We start from the raw sequence: 13537 nt of genomic DNA, 5'->3' as shown, positions 1-13537 counted from the left end.
ATGCCCCTTTCATTCATTCAACATCAGCATACACCGTTTGAAAACCCAACAATCCGATCCGCCTAGACACCAATGTTGAATCAATGAAAGGGGCATGGGAGAGGCTCGCGGCAACAACCTCTCCTATATAAGCTATTAGTGCGAGGCTCGCTCTGCATTAGAAATCTGCGACAGCGCGGACAACTCCCTTAAAAATCCAATTCAATGAAAAATGTGACCAAACAGCCATCCACGACACCGTTTTTGGAGCTCGCCCAGATCGGCTCGGCCAGAATGGCTCGCCCAGATCGGCTCGGCCAGCATGGTGACTTGCTGACTCGGTGAGAGTACTTCGAACTGTCAAGAACAAAGGCCAATCTCACATGCAAACTCTGCTACTGCGCAAACATAGCTCGCAATTATAGAGAAATTGCAAGGCCGTCACAATGGCCCGAGGCCAATGCTCCGACTACTAAGTCGATTTTCTCTTGCAATCGCCATGCCGCCGTTCACAGAGAGATCTCCCCATTCACTTGTGACGACGCACAATCCAAGTGCTAGACGCGAGCTCGCCCTTGAAAGGCCGCGTTCCAAGACATCCCGATGACACATTGGAACGACAACCGCTGTCGAACCATTCCCAATGTTGTGCCGATCGAGTTGGCACAGAGGCGATCTTAGGGAACTCCCGCGTATCGATCGGGAAGTGCTTTCGTACCCATCTCTCACAAAAACCAATGTTAGCTGAACAATTTTATAATCCAAGGCTCGTATCCATCGATATCGTCGGCACTGGGTCTATATTCAAAGGCCACGGAGAGGTTCCGATAAGAGAAGCTCCCCTGCTCGCTTGCACAAACATCCCCAAATGCTAGACGCAAGCTCCCGCACTTAGCATCGCTCTCCAGATCACCGCAATGACACATTGGAACGACAACCGCTGTCGAACAACTCCCGAATTTGTGCCGATGGAGTGAGAAACGAGAGCCAGATCGGGTCGACGAAAACGGCTAAGCCAGATCGGGTCCGCCAGCATGGCTCGGCCACCATTTTTCGCCGAGAGCTTTCGATATTAAAGCTCCCATGTAGCCGCGATAAGTACACCATGACAAATTGCTAGAGCGCCGAGCACCCATAGCAAATTGCCATTATACCAAGCAACGCCGGAGTGCTAGACAAAGGCTCACGTTTAGATCAAGTTTTAAAACCACCAAAAACACACGCCATGGATCGGCAACCGCTGCCTCACCTTTTCCAAAATTGAGTCATCGGAAAACATGATCTAAAGGAGAGCCGAGGAAAAGCACTGAGATCGCTTCATGCCCCTTTCATTCATTCAACATCAGCATACACCGTTTGAAAACCCAACAATCCGATCCGCCTAGACACAAATGTTGAATCAATGAAAGGGGCATGGGAGAGGCTCGCGGCAACAACCTCTCCTATATAAGCTATTAGTGCGAGGCTCGCTCTGCATTAGAAATCTGCGACAGCGCGGACAACTCCCTTAAAAATCCAATTCAATGAAAAATGTGACCAAACAGCCATCCACGACACCGTTTTTGGAGCTCGCCCAGATCGGCTCGGCCAGAATGGCTCGCCCAGATCGGCTCGGCCAGCATGGCTCGCCCAGCCTTGGTGAGAGTACTTCGAACTGTCAAGAACAAAGGCCAATCTAACGTGCAAACTCTGCTACTGCGCAAACATAGGTTGCAATTATAGAGAAATTGCAAGGCCGTCACAATGGCCCGAGGCCAATGCTCCGACTACTAAGTCAATTTTCTCTTGCAATCGCCATGCCGCCGTTCACAGAGAGATCTCCCCAATCACTTGTGATGACGCACAATCCAAGTGCTAGACGCGAGCTCGCCCTTGAAAGGCTGCGTTCCAAGACATCCCGATGACACATTGGAACGACAACCGCTGTCGAACCATTCCCAATGTTGTGCCGATCGAGTTGGCACAGAGGCGACCAAACAGCCATCCACGACACCATTTTTGGAGCTCGGCCAGATCGGCTCGGCCAGAACGGCTCGCCCAGATCGGCTCGGCCAGCATGGCTCGGCCAGAACGGCTCGCCCAGATTGGCTCGGCCATACCGGCTCGGCAAGAACGGCTCGCCCAGATCGGCTCGGCCAGCATGGCTCGGCCAGAACGGCTCGCCCAGATCGGCTCGGCAGGAATGGCTCGCCCAGATCGGCTCGGCCAGCATGGCTCGCCCAGCCTCGGTGAGAGTACTTGGAACCGTCAAGAACAAAGCCCAATCATACATGCAAACTCTGCTATGCGCAAACATAGGTTGCAATTATAGAGAAATTGCAAGGCCGTCACAATGGCCCGAGGCCAATGCTCCGACTACTAAGTCAATTTTCTCTTGCAATCGCCATGCCGCCGTTCACAAAGAGATCTCCCCATTCACTTGTGACGAAGCACAATCCAAGTGCTAGACGCGAGCTCGCCCTTGAAAGGCCGCGTTCCAAGACATCCCGATGACACATTGGAACGACAACCGCTGTCGAACCATTCCCAATGTTGTGCCGATCGAGTTGGCACAGAGGCGACCAAACAGCCATCCACGACACCGTTTTTGGAGCTCGGCCAGATCGGCTCGGCCAGCATGGCTCGGCCAGAACGGCTCGCCCAGATCGGCTCGCCCAGATCGGCTCGGCCAGAACGGCTCGCCCAGATCGGCTCGGCCAGCATGGCTCGGCCAGAACGGCTCGCCCAGATCGGCTCGCCCAGATCGGCTCGGCCAGCATGGCTCGGCCACAACGGCTCGCCCAGATCGGCTCGGCCAGAACGGGTCGCCCAGATCGGCTCGGCCAGAATGGCTTGCCCAGAACGGCTCGGCAGGATCGGGTCGGCCAGAATGGCTCGCCCAGATCGGCTCGGCCAGCATGGCTCGGCCAGAACGGCTCGGCCAGATCGGGACGATGACTTGATGAACGGACTTAGAGATTCGATTTGGTGGGCCGACCTGGCGGGGTGACTTGATGAACGCACTTGAAGGGTCGACTTGGTGGGGTGACTCTATGAACGGACCTAAAGAGTTGACTTTGTGAGAGTACTTGGCGGGGTGACTCGATGAAAGGACTTAAAGAGTCGACTTGGTGAGAGTACTTGGTGGGGCGACTTGATGAACGCACTTGAAGAATCGACTTGGTTAGAGTACTTGGTGGGGCGACTTGCTGAACGGACTCAAAGAGTCGACTTGGTGAGAGTACCTGGTGGCTCGACTTGATGAGCAGACTTAAAGAGTCAACTTGGTGAGAGTACTTGGCGGGGTGAACTGATGAACGAACATAAAGAGTCGGCTTGGTGGGAGTACTTGGTGGGCCGACCTGGTGGGGTGACTTTATGGACGGACTTAAAGAGTCGACTTGGTTAGATTACTTGTTCTGGTGACTTGATGAACGGACTTCGAGAGTCGACTTGGTGGGGTGACTTGATGAAAGGACTTAAACGGTCGACTTGGTGAGAGTACTTGGCGGGGCGACTTGATGAACGGACTTAAAGGGTCGACTTGATGAACGGACCTAAAGAGTTGACTTGGTGAGAGTACTTGGCGGGGTGAACTGATGAACGGACTTAAAGAGTCGACTTGGTGGGAGTACTCGGTGGGCCGACTTGATGAACGGACTTACAGAGTCGAATTGGTGAGAGTAGTTGTTCTGGTGACTTGATGAACGGACTTAAAGAGTCGGCTTGGCGGGGTGACTTGATGAAAGGACTTAAAGAGTCGACTTGGTGGGGTGACTCGATGAACGAACTTAGAGGGTCGACTTTGCGGGGTGACCTGATGAACGGACCTAAAGAGTTGACTTGGTGAGAGTACTCGGTGGGGTGACCTGATGAACAGACTTAGAGAGTCGACTTGGTGAGAGTCCTTGGTGGGCCGACCTGGTTGGGTGACTTCGTGAACTGACTTAAAGAGTCGACTTGGTGGGAGTACTTGGTGGGGTGACTTGATGAACGGACTTCAAGGGTCGACTTGGCGAGGTGACTTGATGAACGGTCCTAAAGAGTTGACTTGGTGAGAGTACTTGGTGTGGTGACTTGATGAAAAGACTTAAAGAGTCGAATTGGTGAGAGTACTTGGTGGGGTGACTTGATGAACGCACTTGAAGGGTCGACTTGGTGGGGTGACTTTATGAACGGACCTAAAGAGTTGACGTGGTGAGAGTGCTTGGTGGGGTGACTTGATGAACATAGTTAAAGAGTCGAGTTGGTGAGAGTAGTTGGTCGGGTGACTTGATGAACGCACTCGAAGAATCGACTTGGTTAGAGTACTTGGTGGGGTGACTTGATGAACGGACTTAAAGATTCGACTTGGTGGGCCGACCTGGCGGGGTGACTTGATGAACGGACTTAGAGAGTCGACTTGGTGAGAGTACTTGGTGGGCCGACCTGGCCGGGTGACTTGATGAACAAACTTAAAGAGTCGACTTGGTGAGAGTACCCGGTGGGCTGACCTGGTCACGTGACTTGATGAACGGACTTAAAGAGTCGACTTGGTGGGCCGACTTGGCCGGGTGACTTGATGAACGAACTTAAAGGGTCGACTTGGTGGGTCGAACTAGCGGGGTGACTTGGTGAGAGTACTTGGTGGGCTGACCTGGCAGGGTGACTTGATGAACGAACTTAGAGAGTCGACTTTGTGAGAGTACTTGGTGGGTCGAACTGGCGGGGTGACTTGATGAACGAACTTAAAGAGTCGACCTGGTGAGAGAACTTGGTGGGCCGAGCTGGCGGGGTGAATTGATGAACGAACCTAAAGAGTCGACTTTGTGAGAGTACTTGGTGGGCCGACCTGGCGGGGTGAGTTGATGACCGAACTTAAAGGGTCGACTTGGTGAGAGTACTTGGTGGGCCGACCTGGCGGGGCGACTTGATGAACGAACTTAAGGAGTCGACTTGGTGAGAGTACTCGGTGGGGTGACCTGATGAACAAACCTAAAGAGTCGACCTGGTGAGAGTACTTGGTGGGCCGACCTGGCGGGGTGACTTGGTGAGCAAACTTAAAGAGTCGACTTGGTGAGAGTAGTTGGTGGGCTGACCTGGCGGGGTGACTTGATGAACGAACTTAAAGAGTCGACCTGGTGGGCCGACTTGGCAGAGTGACTTCATGAACGAACTTAAAGAGTTGACTCGGTGGGCCGACCTGGCGGGGTGACTTGATGAACGAACTTAAAGAGTCGACTTGGTGAGAGTAATTTGTGGGCTGACCTGGCGGGGTGACTTGATGAATGAACTTAAAGAGTCGACTTGGTGGGGTGACTTGATGAACGCACTTGAAGGGTCGACTTGGTGGGGTGACTCTATGAACGGACCTAAAGAGTTGACTTGGTGAGAGTACTTGGTGGGGTGACTCGATGAAAGGACTTAAAGAGTCGACTTGGTGAGAGTACTCGGTGGCTCGACTTTATGAGCAGACTTAAAGAGTCCACTTGGTGAGAGTGGGCCTAACGGGGCGATGTGGTGAGTGGGCCTAACGGGGCGAGTTGGTGGGGCGACTTGGCGAGTGGTATTAGAGAGCCGACGTGGTGAGGCGACTCGGCGAGTTGGTTCGTTGAGATGACATGGTGAGCTGACTTGGCGAGTCGACCCGGCGAGCGAACTTAAAGAGTCGACTTGGCAACGTACTCGAGTCGACTTGGTGAGGCGACCCGGCGAGCGGGCTCAAAGAGTCAACATGGTGAGGCGACTCATTGAGTCAACATGGTGAGGCGACTCATGGTGAGGAGCTATCCTTGAGGCGACTTGGTGGGCCTACTTGATTAGTCGACTTGGTGGGCCTACTTGATTAGTCGACTTGGTGAGCCGACCTGACGAGCTGACACGGTGAGCGGGCTTAAAGAGGCGACGACTTGGTGGGGTAACTCGGCAAGCCAACTTATCGAGGCGAGATGGTGAGTCGACTTGGTGAGCTGACTTGGTGAGCGCACTTAAAGAGTCAACTTCGTGAGGTGACTCGGCGAGTTAGCCCGCTGATGCGACTTGGGCGGGCCGACCTGGCGAACGAACTTAAAGAGGCGACTTGGGCGGGCTGACCTGGCGAGCGAACTTAAAGAGTTGACTTGGCAACGCACTTGAACAACCGACTTGGTGAGCTGACATGGTGAGTGGGCTTAGAGAAGCAACTCGGCGGGGCGACTTGATGAACGGACTTAAAGGGTCGACTTGATGAACGGACCTAAAGAGTTGACTTGGTGAGAGTACTTGGCGGGGTGAACTGATGAACGGACTTAAAGAGTCGACTTGGTGGGAGTACTCGGTGGGCCGACTTGATGAACGGACTTACAGAGTCGAATTGGTGAGAGTAGTTGTTCTGGTGACTTGATGAACGGACTTAAAGAGTCGGCTTGGCGGGGTGACTTGATGAAAGGACTTAAAGAGTCGACTTGGTGGGGTGACTCGATGAACGAACTTAGAGGGTCGACTTTGCGGGGTGACCTGATGAACGGACCTAAAGAGTTGACTTGGTGAGAGTACTCGGTGGGGTGACCTGATGAACAGACTTAGAGAGTCGACTTGGTGAGAGTCCTTGGTGGGCCGACCTGGTTGGGTGACTTCGTGAACTGACTTAAAGAGTCGACTTGGTGGGAGTACTTGGTGGGGTGACTTGATGAACGGACTTCAAGGGTCGACTTGGCGAGGTGACTTGATGAATGGTCGTAAAGAGTTGACTTGGTGAGAGTACTTGGTGTGGTGACTTGATGAAAAGACTTAAAGAGTCGAATTGGTGAGAGTACTTGGTGGGGTGACTTGATGAACGCACTTGAAGGGTCGACTTGGTGGGGTGACTTTATGAACGGACCTAAAGAGTTGACGTGGTGAGAGTGCTTGGTGGGGTGACTTGATGAACATAGTTAAAGAGTCGACTTGGTGAGAGTAGTTGGTCGGGTGACTTGATGAACGCACTCGAAGAATCGACTTGGTTAGAGTACTTGGTGGGGTGACTTGATGAACGGACTTAAAGATTCGACTTGGTGGGCCGACCTGGCGGGGTGACTTGATGAACGGACTTAGAGAGTCGACTTGGTGAGAGTACTTGGTGGGCCGACCTGGCCGGGTGACTTGATGAACAAACTTAAAGAGTCGACTTGGTGAGAGTACCCGGTGGGCTGACCTGGTCACGTGACTTGATGAACGGACTTAAAGAGTCGACTTGGTGGGCCGACTTGGCCGGGTGACTTGATGAACGAACTTAAAGGGTCGACTTGGTGGGTCGAACTAGCGGGGTGACTTGGTGAGAGTACTTGGTGGGCTGACCTGGCAGGGTGACTTGATGAACGAACTTAGAGAGTCGACTTTGTGAGAGTACTTGGTGGGTCGAACTGGCGGGGTGACTTGATGAACGAACTTAAAGAGTCGACCTGGTGAGAGAACTTGGTGGGCCGAGCTGGCGGGGTGAATTGATGAACGAACCTAAAGAGTCGACTTTGTGAGAGTACTTGGTGGGCCGACCTGGCGGGGTGAGTTGATGACCGAACTTAAAGGGTCGACTTGGTGAGAGTACTTGGTGGGCCGACCTGGCGGGGCGACTTGATGAACGAACTTAAGGAGTCGACTTGGTGAGAGTACTCGGTGGGGTGACCTGATGAACAAACCTAAAGAGTCGACCTGGTGAGAGTACTTGGTGGGCCGACCTGGCGGGGTGACTTGGTGAGCAAACTTAAAGAGTCGACTTGGTGAGAGTAGTTGGTGGGCTGACCTGGCGGGGTGACTTGATGAACGAACTTAAAGAGTCGACCTGGTGGGCCGACTTGGCAGAGTGACTTCATGAACGAACTTAAAGAGTCCACTCGGTGGGCCGACCTGGCGGGGTGACTTGATGAACGAACTTAAAGAGTCGACTTGGTGAGAGTAATTTGTGGGCTGACCTGGCGGGGTGACTTGATGAATGAACTTAAAGAGTCGACTTGGTGGGGTGACTTGATGAACGCACTTGAAGGGTCGACTTGGTGGGGTGACTCTATGAACGGACCTAAAGAGTTGACTTGGTGAGAGTACTTGGTGGGGTGACTCGATGAAAGGACTTAAAGAGTCGACTTGGTGAGAGTACTCGGTGGCTCGACTTTATGAGCAGACTTAAAGAGTCCACTTGGTGAGAGTGGGCCTAACGGGGCGATGTGGTGAGTGGGCCTAACGGGGCGAGTTGGTGGGGCGACTTGGCGAGTGGTATTAGAGAGCCGACGTGGTGAGGCGACTCGGCGAGTTGGTTCGTTGAGATGACATGGTGAGCTGACTTGGCGAGTCGACCCGGCGAGCGAACTTAAAGAGTCGACTTGGCAACGTACTCGAGTCGACTTGGTGAGGCGACCCGGCGAGCGGGCTCAAAGAGTCAACATGGTGAGGCGACTCATTGAGTCAACATGGTGAGGCAACTCATGGTGAGGAGCTATCCTTGAGGCGACTTGGTGGGCCTACTTGATTAGTCGACTTGGTGGGCCTACTTGATTAGTCGACTTGGTGAGCCGACCTGACGAGCTGACACGGTGAGCGGGCTTAAAGAGGCGACGACTTGGTGGGGTAACTCGGCAAGCCAACTTATCGAGGCGAGATGGTGAGTCGACTTGGTGAGCTGACTTGGTGAGCGCACTTAAAGAGTCAACTTCGTGAGGTGACTCGGCGAGTTAGCCCGCTGATGCGACTTGGGCGGGCCGACCTGGCGAACGAACTTAAAGAGGCGACTTGGGCGGGCTGACCTGGCGAGCGAACTTAAAGAGTTGACTTGGCAACGCACTTGAACAACCGACTTGGTGAGCTGACATGGTGAGTGGGCTTAGAGAAGCAACTCGGCGGGGCGACTTGATGAACGGACTTAAAGGGTCGACTTGATGAACGGACCTAAAGAGTTGACTTGGTGAGAGTACTTGGCGGGGTGAACTGATGAACGGACTTAAAGAGTCGACTTGGTGGGAGTACTCGGTGGGCCGACTTGATGAACGGACTTATAGAGTCGACTTGGTGAGAGTAGTTGTTTTGGTGACTTGATGAACGGACTTAAAGAGTCGGCTTGGCGGGGTGACTTGATGAAAGGACTTAAAGAGTCGACTTGGTGGGGTGACTCGATGAACGAACTTAGAGGGTCGACTTTGCGGGGTGACCTGATGAACGGACCTAAAGAGTTGACTTGGTGAGAGTACTCGGTGGGGTGACCTGATGAACAGACTTAGAGAGTCGACTTGGTGAGAGTCCTTGGTGGGCCGACCTGGTTGGGTGACTTCGTGAACTGACTTAAAGAGTCGACTTGGTGGGAGTACTTGGTGGGGTGACTTGATGAACGGACTTCAAGGGTCGACTTGGCGAGGTGACTTGATGAACGGTCCTAAAGAGTTGACTTGGTGAGAGTACTTGGTGTGGTGACTTGATGAAAAGACTTAAAGAGTCGAATTGGTGAGAGTACTTGGTGGGGTGACTTGATGAACGCACTTGAAGGGTCGACTTGGTGGGGTGACTTTATGAACGGACCTAAAGAGTTGACGTGGTGAGAGTGCTTGGTGGGGTGACTTGATGAACATAGTTAAAGAGTCGACTTGGTGAGAGTAGTTGGTCGGGTGACTTGATGAACGCACTCGAAGAATCGACTTGGTTAGAGTACTTGGTGGGGTGACTTGATGAACGGACTTAAAGATTCGACTTGGTGGGCCGACCTGGCAGGGTGACTTGATGAACGGACTTAGAGAGTCGACTTGGTGAGAGTACTTGGTGGGCCGACCTGGCCGGGTGACTTGATGAACAAACTTAAAGAGTCGACTTGGTGAGAGTACCCGGTGGGCTGACCTGGTCACGTGACTTGATGAACGGACTTAAAGAGTCGACTTGGTGGGCCGACTTGGCCGGGTGACTTGATGAACGAACTTAAAGGGTCGACTTGGTGGGTCGAACTAGCGGGGTGACTTGGTGAGAGTACTTGGTGGGCTGACCTGGCAGGGTGACTTGATGAACGAACTTAGAGAGTCGACTTTGTGAGAGTACTTGGTGGGTCGAACTGGCGGGGTGACTTGATGAACGAACTTAAAGAGTCGACCTGGTGAGAGAACTTGGTGGGCCGAGCTGGCGGGGTGAATTGATGAACGAACCTAAAGAGTCGACTTTGTGAGAGTACTTGGTGGGCCGACCTGGCGGGGTGAGTTGATGACCGAACTTAAAGGGTCGACTTGGTGAGAGTACTTGGTGGGCCGACCTGGCGGGGCGACTTGATGAACGAACTTAAGGAGTCGACTTGGTGAGAGTACTCGGTGGGGTGACCTGATGAACAAACCTAAAGAGTCGACCTGGTGAGAGTACTTGGTGGGCCGACCTGGCGGGGTGACTTGGTGAGCAAACTTAAAGAGTCGACTTGGTGAGAGTAGTTGGTGGGCTGACCTGGCGAGGTGACTTGATGAACGAACTTAAAGAGTCGACCTGGTGGGCCGACTTGGCAGAGTGACTTCATGAACGAACTTAAAGAGTCCACTCGGTGGGCCGACCTGGCGGGGTGACTTGATGAACGAACTTAAAGAGTCGACTTGGTGAGAGTAATTTGTGGGCTGACATGGCGGGGTGACTTGATGAATGAACTTAAAGAGTCGACTTGGTGGGGTGACTTGATGAACGCACTTGAAGGGTCGACTTGGTGGGGTGACTCTATGAACGGACCTAAAGAGTTGACTTGGTGAGAGTACTTGGTGGGGTGACTCGATGAAAGGACTTAAAGAGTCGACTTGGTGAGAGTACTCGGTGGCTCGACTTTATGAGCAGACTTAAAGAGTCCACTTGGTGAGAGTGGACCTAACGGGGCGATGTGGTGAGTGGGCCTAACGGGGCGAGTTGGTGGGGCGACTTGGCGAGTTGTATTAGAGAGCCGACGTGGTGAGGCGACTCGGCGAGTTGGTTCGTTGAGATGACATGGTGAGCTGACTTGGCGAGTCGACCCGGCGAGCGAACTTAAAGAGTCGACTTGGCAACGTACTCGAGTCGACTTGGTGAGGCGACCCGGCGAGCGGGCTCAAAGAGTCAACATGGTGAGGCGACTCATTGAGTCAACATGGTGAGGCGACTCATGGTGAGGAGCTATCCTTGAGGCGACTTGGTGGGCCTACTTGATTAGTCGACTTGGTGGGCCTACTTGATTAGTCGACTTGGTGAGCCGACCTGACGAGCTGACACGGTGAGCGGGCTTAAAGAGGCGACGACTTGGTGGGGTAACTCGGCAAGCCAACTTATCGAGGCGAGATGGTGAGTCGACTTGGTGAGCTGACTTGGTGAGCGCACTTAAAGAGTCAACTTCGTGAGGTGACTCGGCGAGTTAGCCCGCTGATGCGACTTGGGCGGGCCGACCTGGCGAACGAACTTAAAGAGGCGACTTGGGCGGGCTGACCTGGTGAGCGAACTTAAAGAGTTGACTTGGCAACGTACTTGAACAATCGACTTGGTGAGCTGACATGGTGAGTGGGCTTAGAGAAGCAACTCGGCGGGGCGACTTGGCGAGCACACCTGCTGGGGCAAGGTGGTAAAATGACTAGGTGATTCGACTTGGTGAGCTGACTTAGGGAGCTGACTTGGTGAGCGAACTTAAGGGGTCGACTTGGTGAGGCAACCTGAATAGTCGACTCGGTGAGGTGACTTGGGGAGCCGACATGGTGAGCGGTCTTAAAGAAGAGGCGACCTGGTGGGGCAACCTGGTGAGGCGAGACGGTAAGTCATCTTGGTGAGCCGGCTTGACGAGCTGTGAGTGGACTTAAAGAGTCAATTCTTGATTTGGCAAAGACCACATGGTTAGATGACTTGGTGAGCCGACCTGGCTAGCAAAATTGGCAAGCAAACTTATAGAATCGACTTGCTGTCCCCAGCCAGGATCGCACGCCTGGGTCGACCCAACTTGGGTCGCCCGACTAGGTCAACCCATCTCCGTCGCCCCAGCCTCGGGCGACCCGACTGGGTCGACGAGGGGAAAAAAAAAAAAAAAAAAACAAAAAAAATCATGAGAGGCCCTGTACAGCGAAAAGCGCTAAATTTTGGGCATTACAAAAAAAAAAAAAAAAACAAGTTACCCGCTTTTGGATCACGCACAAGTTTCAGTTCACGTATTGCCGAGCCGACTCGAGGCGTTACGCCTAGCTAGCCGGATTCGAGGTAGGGTAGCCGAAACGATCCGATTTGAGAATTTTCTTTATAAAAGGAGATCATGATAGGCCTCGTAAGGCAAAAAAGAATGAAATTTTGGGAGTTAAAAAAAAAAACGTTACCCGGTTTTGGATCGCGCACAGGGCTCGGGTCACGTAGCATCGAGGTGCCCTGGGTGACATGATTCGAGCGAAAAGTCGACGGTGGCATGAGTCGTGCAAAAACATTGGAGGCCATTAAGGCTCGAGGCGCTTCGAGTCGAGGTTGCCGAGGCGGGTCGGGTTGAAAACTTTGGGCGTTAACCAAAAAGAAAAAGTTAACCGCTTTTGGATCATGTACACGGCTCGGGGCACTTAGAATCAAGTCGAGCACGGTGACATGAGTCGTGCGAAAAATTTGGAGACGACTCGAGTCGGGGCATCCGACTCTATTCGAGTTCAAAACTTTGGGACTTGACAAAAAAAAGAAAAAAAAGAAAAAGTTACCCGGTTTTGGATCACGTAAGTGACTCGGGCCACTCAGAATCAAGGCGAGTGCGATTACATGAGTCGAGGGAAAAAAAAAATGGAGGCGGTTAAGGCTCGAGGCAATTCGAGTCGGGGTAGCTGAGTCGATTCGAAAACTTTGGCCGTTAGCCAGAAAAAGAGTTAATCGCTTTTGGATCACGTACATGACTTGGGGCACATAGAATCAAGTCAAGCACGGTGACATGAGTGGTTCGAAAAAATTGCAGGCGATTTGAGTTGGGGTTGCTGACACGATTCGGGTTGAAATCTTTGGGTGTTAACCAAAGAAGGAAGAAGTTAACCGCTTTTGGATCACGTACATGACTCGGGGCACCAAGTCGAGCACGGTGACATGAGTCCTGCGAAAAAACTGGAGGCGGTTAAGGCTCGAGGCGATACGAGTCGGGGTCGCCGACACAATTTGGGTTGAAAACTTTGGGCGTTAACCGAAAAAAAGAGTTGACCGTCTTTGGATCACGCACATGACTCGGCGCACTTAGAATCATGTCGAGCACGGTGACATGAGTCGTGCGAAAAAATTGGAGGCGGTTAAGGCTCGACGCGATTCGAGTCGGGGTTCGGGTAATTCGGGCGATTCGTGTCGGGGTTGCCGACACGGTTCGAGTTGAAAACTTTGGGCATTAACCCCCCAAAAAAAAAAGGTTGACCTCTTTTGGACCACGTACATGACTCGGGGCACTTAGAATCAAGTCGAGCACGGTGACATGGGTTGTGCGAAAAATTCGGAGGCGATTCGAGTCGGGGTAGCCAACTCGATTTGAGTTCAAAACTTTGGGCGTTAACCAGAAAAATAAGTTGACCGGTTTTGGATCACGTACATGAGTCGTCTGCCCTCGCGAAAATTACAAAACCCGGGGACCCGCCTGGAATTTGCAGTCGGAAGATTTTTCTGCCCTCACGAAAATTTACAAACCCCACCC

This window comes from Cupressus sempervirens, chromosome 2, assembly GCF_028749045.1.
Source record: "Cupressus sempervirens isolate cs-2001-9-10 chromosome 2, ASM2874904v1, whole genome shotgun sequence".
Taxonomy (NCBI): Eukaryota; Viridiplantae; Streptophyta; class Pinopsida; order Cupressales; family Cupressaceae; genus Cupressus; species Cupressus sempervirens.
This window is presented reverse-complemented; position numbering follows the sequence as displayed.